Raw genomic sequence first — 12,500 nt, forward strand, 5'->3', positions numbered from 1 at the left:
CCCATGACAATATTCCAAGTCATGATGAAATATGCATGAATATGTACCCATGACAATATTCCAAGTTATGATAAAATGTGTGTGAATATGTACCTATATGACAGCCATGTAGAAGGCAATCATAATATTGACAATGTTCCAAGTTATGATGAAATATGTGTGAATATGTACCTATATGTATAGCCATGTAGAAGTCATATATATGAATGCGTGTATGTATTGGCATAACTTATATAATATTCAAAGTCATGATTAATTGTCTTACGTGCGTTTGTGTGTGCGTGAGTACGTGCGCGCGTGCATATGTGGATTCTAACATGGACGAAAGGAGAAAGTGTGTGTGTGTGTGTGTGTGGAAGAGAAAATAAAAGAAAACGAACAAAAAAAGTCATCAGCGACCAAAAATAAGAATGAAGAAACTGAAGAAATAAAATCAGAAAATGAACAAAAAAAGTCATCAGCGACCAAAATCAAGAAAGAAGAAATTGAAGAAGAAATAAAATCAGAAAATGAACAAAAAAAGTCATCAGCGACCAAAATCAGGGATGAAGAAATTGAAGAAGAAATAAAATCAGAAAATGAACAAAAAAAGTCATCAGCGACCAAAATCAAGAAAGAAGAAATTGAAGAAGAAATAAAATCAGAAAATTAACAAAAAAAAAAAAGTTATCAGCGACCAAAGTTAATAATGAAGAAATTGAAGAAGAAATGAAAGCAGAAAATGAACAAAAAAGTCATCAGCGACCAAAAGCAAGAAAGAAGAAATTGAAGAAGAAATAAAATCAGAAAATTAACAAAAAAAAAAAAGTTATCAGTGACCAAAGTTAATAATGAAGAAATTAAGAGTAAAGAAATTAAAACAATAAAATCCAAAAAAAGGAGGAGGAGGAAAAGAAAAAGCGAAAATGAAAAAAAAAGTCATCAGCGACCAAAAACAAGAATAAAGAAGAAATAAAAGCAGAAAATGAACAAAAAAAGTCATCAGCGACCAAAAACAAGAAAGAAGAAGAAATAAAAGCAGAAAATGAACAAAAAAAGTCATCAGCGACCAAAAGCAAGAAAGAAGAAGAAATAAAAGCAGAAAATGAACAAAAAAGTCATCAGCGACCAAAATCAAGAAAGAAGAAATTGAAAGTAAAGAAGAAACTAAAACAATAAAATAAAAAAAAAAGGAACATAAGAACATAAGAACATAGGAACATAAGAAATAAGGGAAGCTGCAAGAAGCGACCAGGCTTACACGTGGCAGTCCCTCTATGAAATATAATAATATTATATAAATTAATAGCTAATATAAATAAATTAAATAAATAGCTAATATAAATAGGTAAATAATTAATAGCTAAGGTGAGAAGAATTTTTTTTCTCTGAACTTTTAATTGTGTAGTTTTAAAAATAAATATCATCTTTTTGTATTATAATTTTGCTCTTTTGTCTGTCCATTTACTCTTAACATCTGTGGTGCTTAATACCCCACATTTTTTATTTTAATTTTACAAACTTATCATTTCTTACTTTATTTTCACTGTGCAGTTAAATATATATATATATATATATATATATATATATATATATATATATATATATATATATATATATATATATATATATATATATATATATATATATATATATATATATATATATATATATATTGATTCTGTTTTCGTATGATATTTTTTGTGTTTTATTTATGTATTAATCTTTGAGAGTACAGCAACTCCCACAAGTATGTGTAAAGTGTGGTGCGAACTGTGGCATAATGAACAGTATGACACCTGCTACCTGGTCGATCTATTGCCCAGGTTATTATATACGGCAACCATCCCTAGTGTGCAGGGCTGCCAACTGTTGCCACCGTAATTACCAAACGTGTCAAATAATATCGTCCATTGTGTCAGAATGTTAACCTTTTATTTTTCTTAAAGATAGTTTTGGGAGCCACTGTACGTGTCCTGCCTGTGAGTGTTGTTAGTGAGAACAAAGTTATTTTTCCCTTGCTTTTATTGAGTAGCTAAAATGATAATCCTCTTTTCGTATAATACTTTTGGTCTTTTATGTATTTACCTTTTATTTTTTTTAAAGATAGTTTTGGGAGTTACTTTACCTGTCCTACCTGTGAGTATTGTTAGTGAGAACAAAGTTATTTTTTCCTTATTTTTTTTATGAGTAGTTAAAATAATAATACTCTTTTCGTATGATACTTTTGGTCTTTTTTTTTATTTATTTACCTTTAATCCTACCAGTCTTACCTGTGGCTATTAATATTTCAAGTGACAAGGTGATTATTCCTTGTTCTCTTTTTCCATGTAGATTAAAAAGACAGCAATCCTCTTTCGCATAACATTTTTGTCCTTTTTTTTTTTTTTTTTAGGTAACTCTAGCTTTAGTTCCACCAGTCATCTTGTCCTTCATCTGTGTTTATTAATAGCTAAGGTGAGAGGAGAGTTATTATCCATTACTTTTTATTGAATTGTTAGGAAATAATAATCCTCTATTCTTGTAATATTTCCTGCTTTTCTGTTTATATAATTACCTTTAATTCCACCTGTCTTACCTGTGGCTATTAATATTTGAGGTGAGAAAGTGATTATTATTCCTTGCTCTCCTTGTTGTGTATTTCCAAAAGACAATAATCCTCTTTACTATAACATTTTTTCTTCTTTCTTTATGTATTTACCTTTCATTGAACCTGTCCTCTTCTCTTCTACCTGTGTTTATTGATAGCACAGGTGAGAACAAGGAAATTACTCTTTACTGTCTGGGTTTTGTATTTCAATAAGTAATGTTCCTTCTGTGTGATTGTTACTGAGTTATTTGTGTGTTTACCTTTCATCTCACCTGCCTTACCTGTGTGTGTTCACTCCTTAGGTGAGAAAGTTATTAGTCTTGGTTCTCCTTTAGTGGCGATGGAAAATATTAATTACCTTGTTCTTGTAATATTATTTAGTTCAGGTGTTGTATCTACCCTTAGTGTTTATCTCTCATTTACCTTTGCATGTTAATTGCACAGGTGAGACTGATTCTTCTTGTCTCTCTCGCTCTTGGTAGTGTTGCTAGGAAAGTAATCACCTTGTTGTTGTTGTTGTTGTTGTTGTTGTTGTTGTTGTTGTTGTTGTTGTTTTTGTTGTTGTAGTTGTTATTATTATTATTATCATTATTATTATTGTTATTATTATTATTATTATTATTATTATTATTATTATTATTATTATTATTATTATTATTATTATTATTATTATTATTATTATTATTATTATTATTATTATTATTATTATTATTATTACCATTATTATTATTATTTAGTTGTTGTGTGTAAATATTTACCTTTGATGTATCGTGCCGTACCTGTGTGTACTAATTGTTTAGACGAGAAAGTGATCATAAATTGTTCTCATTTTGTAATTTTGCTGAAATAGTAATCATCTTATTTTTGTGTTATTATTTTGTTTTGGTGTTTATCTGTTTACCTTTGACATTTACCTGCTCTGCCTGTGGACATTAATTCCTCAGATTGTTGTTGAAAAGTAATCTCTTTGTTTTGCATCATTATTATCTAGTCATCATGTGTATCTGTTTGCCTTTAATATTTACCAGTCCTTCCTGTGTACATTAACTTCTCGGTGGGGACAAAACAATCATTCCTGACTCTGTAGTGTAGACAGGAACAAAAGTCAATCATCCTCCTTTATGTAATAACTTTCCTTTCTTATGTCTATGCATCAACCTTTTGTTTTTTTTTCTCTCTCTCTCATGCTAACTCATTTTTCTACATTTTTATTTATTTTTGTTTATTTTCTCCTTGTCTAACAACATAATTTGTAATTCCCTTTTGTGTAATAACTTCCTTTCTTTATTTATGCATCTACTTTGTTTTTTCCTTTTTAAGCTTCTTTTTCCTTTCTTTTTCTTTCTCCAGTAAAATAATTAATAATACTCCTTTGTATAAGCTTTCTTTTGTTGTCTATGTACCAACAACTGTTTTTTTTTCTTCTTTTATCCTCATTTTTTCCTTCTTCTTTTCTTTTTCTTTCCTCTTCTTTTAACATTTTTATTGCTCTTCTCTGTTTAGGTGTTTCTGTCCCTCGTTCCCTGTGCTTGTGTCATACATCAGGCGAGGACAGGATGGCTACAAGTATTCTTTATCCTCATTTGTAGTGTAACGAAGTTCAGATTTTCTTTTCTTGTACCTTTGTTAACACTTTACTGCCAATGACAATGTGACACTTACTACTTCATCTCTCCATAGACTAACATTTTCTAACCTTTTTTTGCGACCTCAGCACCCCTTGCGTCTAGTCTGGACACTCCCGCGCCCGTTAATTCTAATATCTGGTTGTATTAACTACAGTTGTATTAACAGTTGAAAATGAGGCTAACTTCATCAAATATAAAAGTACACTCCCGATAGTTTGGTGTGCCTTGCAAGGAGCGTTTACATTGTACCGCCTTACAATATACGCAGCATTTTTCAGTACCCCCTAAAATTGATCTCAGCACCACATGTTCAGAAACACACACTGCCCTTTACGATTCTGACTGGGCCACTAAAACATTTGAGACTCGATCACTCCTGTTGATGTCACTTCGCGCTTTGAAATCACACACTGCGCTTACACTAGACCCTTTGATCTACTTGTCACCGCCACGAACGAATGGAAATGTGTAGCAATCTGAGACAATAATTTCAAAAGACGTAAACAATGAGGTGCTTGGAACCTCCCGAGGCCTGCTGTTCTATTTCGGCTCTGTGTGTTATTTATCTAAGGTAACCCAAGTGAAGTGAAACGTGTGTCATTAACAGTCAAGAGGTCAAATTGGAGCCATTCAGTGGGTTAGTAGCTCAGGGGGAGAGAAAATGAAACCAAGCAAAGTTTAGACAACAGAAATACTTTTTTTGACGGCAGCAGGTGGTGCTTCGTCAGAACTTTACTTATTCTGAGGCTAAGGAGCAGAAGGAGGCGCGCAAGATACTACTCCAGAAAATATGATGATGAGGAAAATGAAGTTAGACATTGAGGAGGAGAGGGAGAGAAAAGTCCAGAATCATGGAATAAGAAGCCGAGAGAAAGACGGAAAGAAGAGGAGAGCTACAGAAAAAAATGAGGAAAGAGAAAAGAGAGGGAAAGAAGAGGAGAGGCTGAAAAAAGTCACGGTAAAGGAATAGAAGAGACGGAAAGAAGAGGAAAAATACAAAAAAAAAAAAAAAATAGGTCACAGAAAAAGAAAAAGAAGAGGATATAGAGGGAAAGAGAGAAAGAAGAGGAGAGATAGAAAAAAAAGTCACAGAAAGAGAAAATAAGAAGAGAAAGAAGGTAGGGAAAGAACAGTCATTTCTACTAGCAGTCTATCAATTCTCCATTCAGTACTACCTCTCTCTCTCTCTCTCTCTCTCTCTCTCTCTCTCTCTCTCTCTCTCTCTCTCTCTCTCTGCATTACAAATCTTCTTATAATTTACTTTCTGTTTACTTGCTAATATATTTCCCATGCACAATATAACCTCTAATCTTTAACTGCATGCTTATCATTTTCATCTCCTCCACACTCTCATCACTATCTCTTTGTATTAACTTCCACAGGTAGACTCTATGTATTACTTATTTGTCTCTTCCTATTGCTCGCTTCTTTATTTTTAACTGCGGCCTAATTAATTACTAGAGCCAGACTCAGGTGGCCTCCCTTACCTGTTTTATTACTTGATTCATTGTACAGCTTCTTCTGTTTGTATATCTTGTTGTGTGTGTGTGTGTGTGTGTGTGTGTGTGTGTGTGTGGATGGGTGGCTGGGTGGGTGTAAGGGTTTGGTGCCTCTCTCTCTCTCTCTCTCTCTCTCTCTCTCTCTCTCTCTCTCTCTCTCTCTCTCTCTCTCTCTCTCTCTCTCTCTCTCTCTCTCTCTTCCTTCCATACCCTTCTTTTCTTTTCTTTCTGTCTCTTTCTTTCCAACTTTTCTTTCTCTTTGTTCCTTTCTGTTTGTGTTTCTTTCTTTCTCTCTTTTCCTCCCTCTTTTCTTTGCCCTAACCATATATTTATCCCTTCTTTTCTCCCTCCTTTCCTCCCTCCCTTCCTCTCTTACTCCCTCCTTCATCTACATAATTAAATAAGGAAGGAAAGAGAGAGAGAGAGGAATGGAGTGAAGGAAGGTAGGAAGGAATAAGGGAAGTGGTGTGGGGGAGGAGGGAAGGAGGAAGGAAGGAAGGAAGAGAAGTTGGAGGAGGGAAGAAAAGGGGAAGCAAGGAATGGAATGAAGGAAAGGAATGAGACAACTAGGGAAAGAAGGAAGGAAGGAAGAAAGGAAGGAAGGAAGGAAGGAAGAAAGGAAGGAAGGAAGGAAGGAGGAGGGGAGAGATGGAAGAGAAGAGAAGAAGAAACTGGTGAGAGAGAGAGAGAGAGAGAGAGAGAGAGAGAGAGAGAGAGAGAGAGAGAGAGAGAGAGAGAGAGAGAGAGAGAGAGAGAGAGAGAGAGAGAGAGAACTTTAATGCATAATCATAAGTTGACACATGTAAACAGCTTCTCCCACCACACACGCACACACACACACATACTCACACACACACACACACACACACACACACACACACACACACACACACACACACACACACACACACACACACACACACACACACACACACACACACACACACTTCATGCTCTGGCTTATTTCCAGAGAGAGAGAGAGAGAGAGATAGAGAGAGAGGGAGATAGATAGATAGATAGATAGAGAGAGAGAGAGAAAAGATAGATAGATAGATAGATAGATAGATAGATAGATAGAGAGAGAGAGAGAGAGAGAGAGAGAGAGAGAGAGAGAGAGAGAGAGAGAGAGAGAGAGAGAGAGAGAGAGATTTTAGAAAAGTGTTAACTTTTTAGTCCTTTTGTTTTTTACTTGTTGTGTTCTCCTCTTTCTCCTCCTCCTCCTTCTCCTCCTCCTCCTCCTCCTCCTCCTCCTCCTCCTCCTCCTCCTCCTCCTCCTCCTCCTCCTCCTCCTCCTCCTCCTCCTCCTCCTCCTCTTTCTCATTCACCTCTGGGGTTTCCCATCATCCTACGCAACCCTCCTCCTCCTCCTCCTCCTCCTCCTTGTGCTCAATGACCTCGTTTCTCATCGTTTCCTGATCTCTTCTACGTACAAGTTCCCGCTCTTCCTCCTCCTCCTCCTCCTCCTCCTCCTCCTCCTCCTCCTCCTCCTCCTCCTCCTGCTTGGCTTCCATGACGTGTACATGAGATGGTGTGGTTCCTGCGGTCTCCACAAATTGCCTCTTTAAGGACAAAGTGTTCCTCGCTGGCAGTCTTTCCCTTGTACTCTTCCTCTGCGTTCCTTGCGTATTCCCTTGTATTGTTTTTTTTTTTTTTTCTGTGTGGTTTATATATTTGTTTGTAGTTTGTGCTAGTTTTTTTTCTTAATTGTCTTCTGTGTTCTATTTTCCTTTTATTGTGTTGATTTTTTGTTATTCTTTTGTATTACTGATTGTTTTCTTGTATTTATTTTTGTCTTATTTTACGTTTCTTTCATTTCTTTATTTTTTTTGTCTACCTGTTTTTATTATTAATCCCTATGTTATTATGTTTATGAAGTAGGATTGCTGTGGTTTCTTTAAAGTTCAGTAAAATACTCGTGTACAACTTTGCATTAACTTAAAAAAAAAGATTCAACAGAGGCGATGGAGTTTTAGTGTTTACTTAAGCGTGCCTGTGTATAACGTGCAAAGCCAACACTCAAGGAAAGACAACTTACCAACATAAGGAAATAAGAGAAGCTGCAAGAAATCATCAGTTTTACTTGTGGCAGTCTCTGTATAAAACATTCTTACCTGCATCCACCTGTCACCCTCATCCATAAATTTGTGTGGTTTTCTTTCAACCTTAACAACCTGATTACTGAGTCCATTACAGTCATCCACCATTGTTGTTGAGATCCAGTGCCTTCTTATCTCTTTCAAATGTACCTGCATGAAGCTTGAACACACTATTTCTCTTCCTGTCCTTATTATTGACCCTAAGGATTTTGTTTGTCACTCTTGTTATATTCCATTCATCCGTTACTGATTACTGTCCTTGAGAATTCATTTCTCCCTATCTCTTTCAAAAACCAAACTTTATCAAGCTTAAATCCATTATTTCTCGCCCTGTTCTGATTACTTAGCCGGAGCAGTATGTTTGTGACACTCGTTATCTGCAACACAAATAGTAAAACATTATACTGTACTCGGTTTAATTTTCGCTTAGTAGAATTGCCCACCAACGTTACTTTGTTATTAGCAGTCAAAGATTTAGAGGCGTAAGATTGGTGGTGCAGTGGTTAGCGCGCCCGACACACAATACTAGAGTCCGGGGTTCGAATCTCCGGCTTGGTGAAGACAATTTGGACGTAAGCCAAGGAGTTGTGACCTTGCACCCCGCCAATTTCGCCAAGACGCCCTGAGCCAGAGGGGCGTGGTGGATGGCTTACCATCTCCCCTTCCTCTAACAGCGGGGGAGGAACTTGTCTGGCGTGGAAACATAGAATTACTTGATTAATTCTCTTGGTTAGTTTTTTTTTTTGGAATGATTTGATTTCTTAGGTAGTTTGTTAGGATAAGCTGGAGTTCTTAATTAGCTTGTTAGAATTAGTTTACGAGTATCTTGTTGGAATTCGTTGATTTGTTAGTCAGCTTGTTAGAATTTGTTTATTTCTTAGTTACCTCGTTGGAATTAATTGATTTCTTAGTTTGTTAGAGTTAGTTCATTTCTCAATTAGCTTGTTAGAATTTGTTGATTTCTTAGGTAGTTAGGAATAGTTCTCAAACAGACGAGGAAATGTCTCCTACTGATGTATTCCTTCATGATTTGGTCCAGCCTCGTCACTCCTTGAGAAAATTATAGCATCTTCTAGCCCCATCCTGATTATTGACCATATAGAATCTTGTCTACATCACCGTGTTGTCTCCCCTATGCCACTTGCACACCTCCATCAGAACCACAGCAACATAACACGACAAAATATGGGTTGGTGCATGAAGTGATGAGGCCTACAAGTGGCAGTCCCTGTAGAAAACCTACCTCTCCTGATTACTAACCCTGAATATTTTGTTTGTCACCTTGTTATATCCCTTATGGCACTTGAACACCTCCATCATCACCACTTTTAACCTATATACACCTTTCCTCTGGTTGCCATCTCCCTTATGCCACTCAAACATCTCCATCAGCTTCACTCTTGACCTACATGTACCTTCCCTCTGTTCTCTGCAGCCCTTTTGGTGTTCCACGTGCCGAGCGAATCCGGGGAGAAGGTGACTCAGGGCATCTCGGCGCTGCTCTCCATGACTGTCTTCCTCATGACCATCAGAGTCCCTGCCGCCAGCTGAGAAGACACCGCTCGTCAGTGAGTACTACGCCTCGCCTCTCACTGCCCTCCCTGTACTGTGCCTTACAATATACTGCCTTTCTTGTACTGTGCCTTATAATACACAGCTCCTCTTAGTAATGTGCCTCACAATGTACTGGCCTTAGTAATGCGCCTCACGATACACTGCCCTCCCTGTACTGTGCCTTACAATATACTGCCTTTCTTGTACTGCGCTTTACCATATATTGTTCTCCCACCTTGGTCTCGTGGGACTCAACTTAATATTGGTATAAGTTAACCTGATATGATCTGACTTTTGCTGTTACTTCTGCTTTTACTTTTTTTTTTTTTTTTTTTTTTTATGTAGGAAGGATACTGGCCAAGGGCAACAAAAATCTAATAAAAAAAATGCCCACTGAAATGCCAGTCCCTAAAAGGGTCAAAGCAGTGGTCAAAAATTGGTGGATAAGTGTCTTGAAACCTCCCTCTTGAAGGAATTCAAGTCATAGGAAGGTGGAAATACAGAAGCAGGCAAGGAGTTCCAGAGTTTACCAGAGAAAGGGATGAATGATTGAGAATACTGGTTAACTCTTGCGTTAGAGAGGTGGACAGAATAGGAGTGAGAGAAAGAAGAAAGTCTTGTGCAGCGAGGCCGCGGAAGGAGGGGAGGCATGCAGTTAGCAAGATCAGAAGAGCAGTTAGCATGAAAATAGCGGTAGAAGACAGCTAGAGATGCAACATTGCGGCGGTGAGAGAGAGGCTGAAGACAGTCAGTTAGAGGAGAGGAGTTGATGAGACGAAAAGCTTTTGATTCCACCCTGTCTAGAACAGCAGTATGAGTGGAACCCCCCCAGACATGTGAAGCATACTCCATACATGGACGGATAAGGCCCTTGTACAGAGTTAGCAGCTGCGGGGGTGAGAAAAACTGGCGGAGACGTCTCAGAACACCTAACTTCATGGAAGCTGTTTTAGCTAGAGATGAGATGTGAAGTTTCCAGTTCAGATTATAAGTAAAGGACAGACCGAGGATGTTCAGTGTAGAAGAGGGGGATAATTGAGTGTCATTGAAGAAGAGGGGATAGTTGTCTGGAAGATTGTGTCGAGTTGATAGATGGAGGAATTGAGTTTTTGAGGCATTGAACAATACCAAGTTTGCTCTGCCCCAATCAGAAATTTTAGAAAGATCAGAAGTCAGGCGTTCTGTGGCTTCCCTGCGTGATATGTTTACCTCCTGAAGGGTTGGACGTCTATGAAAAGACGTGGAAAAGTGCAGGGTGGTATCATCAGCATAGGAGTGGATAGGACAAGAAGTTTGTTTTAGAAGATCATTAATGAATAATAAGAAGAGAGTGGGTGACAGGACAGAACCCTGAGGAACACCACTGTTAATAGATTTAGGAGAAGAACAGTGACCGTCTACCACAGCAGCAATAGAACGGTCAGAAAGGAAACTTGAGATGAAGTTACAGAGAGAAGGATAGAAACCGTAGGAGGGTAGTTTGGAAATCAAAGCTTTGTGCCAGACTCTATCAAAGGCTTTTGATATGTCCAAGGCAACAGCAAAAGTTTCACCAAAGTCTCTAAAAGAGGATGACCAAGACTCAGTAAGGAAAGCCAGAAGATCACCAGTCGAGCGGCCTTGACGGAACCCATACTGGCGATCAGATAGAAGGTTGTGAAGTGATAGATGTTTAAGAATCTTCCTGTTGAGGATAGATTCAAAAACTTTAGATAAGCAGGAAATTAAAGCAATAGGACGGTAGTTTGAGGGATTAGAGCGGTCACCCTTTTTAGGAACAGGTTGAATGTAGGCAAACTTCCAGCAAGAAGGAAAGGTAGATGTTGACAGACAGAGCTGAAAGAGTTTGACTAGGCAAGGTGCAAGCACGGAGGCACAGTTTCGGAGAACAATAGGAGGGACCCCATCAGGTCCATAAGCCTTCTGAGGGTTTAGGCCAGCGAGGGCATGGAAAACATCATTACGAAGAATTTTAATACGAGGCATGAAGTAGTCAGAGGGTGGAGGAGAGGGAGGAACAAGCCCAGAATCGTCCAAGGTAGAGTTTTTAGCAAAGGTTTGAGCAAAGAGTTCAGCTTTAGAAATAGATGTGATAGCAGTGGTGCCATCTGGTTGAAGTAGAGGAGGGAAAGAAGAAGAAGCAAAGTTATTGGAGATATTTTTGGCTAGATGCCAGAAATCACGAGGGGAGTTAGATCTTGAAAGGTTTTGACATTTTCTGTTAATGAAGGAGTTTTTGGCTAGTTGGAGAACAGACTTGGCATGGTTCCGGGCAGAAATATAAAGTGCATGAGATTCTGGTGAAGGAAGGCTTAAGTACCTTTTGTGGGCCACCTCTCTATCATGTATAGCACGAGAACAAGCTGTGTTAAACCAAGGTTTAGAAGGTTTAGGACGAGAAAAAGAGTGAGGAATGTACGCCTCCATGCCAGACACTATCACCTCTGTTATGCGCTCAGCACACAAAGACGGGTCTCTGACATGGAAGCAGTAGTCATTCCAAGGAAAATCAGCAAAATACCGCCTCAGGTCCCCCCAACTAGCAGAGGCAAAACGCCAGAGGCACCTTCGCTTAGGGGGATCCTGAGGAGGGATTGGAGTGATAGGACAAGATAAAGATATGAGATTGTGATCGGAGGAGCCCAACGGAGAAGAAAGGGTGACAGCATAAGCAGAAGGATTAGAGGTCAGGAAAAGGTCAAGAATGTTGGGCGTATCTCCAAGACGGTCAGGAATACGAGTAGGGTGTTGCACCAATTGCTCTAGGTCATGGAGGATAGCAAAGTTGTAGGCTAGTTCACCAGGATGGTCAGTGAAGGGAGAGGAAAGCCAAAGCTGGTGGTGAACATTGAAGTCTCCAAGAATGGAGATCTCTGCAAAAGGGAAGAGGGTCAGAATGTGCTCCACTTTGGAAGTTAAGTAGTCAAAGAATTTCTTATAGTCAGAGGAGTTAGGAGAGAGGTATACAGCACAGATAAATTTAGTATGAGAATGACTCTGTAGTCGTAGCCAGATGGTGGAAAACTCGGAAGATTCAAGAGCGTGGGCACGAGAGCAGGTTAAGTCATTGCGCACATAAACGCAGCATCCAGCTTTGGATCGAAAATGAGGATAGAGAAAGTAGGAGGGAACAGAAAAGGGGCTACTGTCAGTT

The 12,500-nt window shown here is 38.4% G+C and overlaps 1 long non-coding RNA gene across 3 annotated transcripts in view; it reads left to right on the forward strand.

The window, feature by feature from the left end:
* LOC135096736 (uncharacterized) overlaps positions 1–12,500 on the forward strand; it is a 152,992-nt gene that overhangs the window by 76,844 nt on the left and 63,648 nt on the right. For all 3 annotated transcript variants that reach the window (XR_010264981.1, XR_010264980.1, XR_010264979.1), the window contains exon 4: positions 9,228–9,360. This is a non-coding gene — a long non-coding RNA (uncharacterized LOC135096736). The remainder of the gene's footprint in view (positions 1–9,227; positions 9,361–12,500) is intronic.

The sequence above is a fragment of the Scylla paramamosain genome, unplaced genomic scaffold, assembly GCF_035594125.1.
Source record: "Scylla paramamosain isolate STU-SP2022 unplaced genomic scaffold, ASM3559412v1 Contig6, whole genome shotgun sequence".
Taxonomy (NCBI): Eukaryota; Metazoa; Arthropoda; class Malacostraca; order Decapoda; family Portunidae; genus Scylla; species Scylla paramamosain.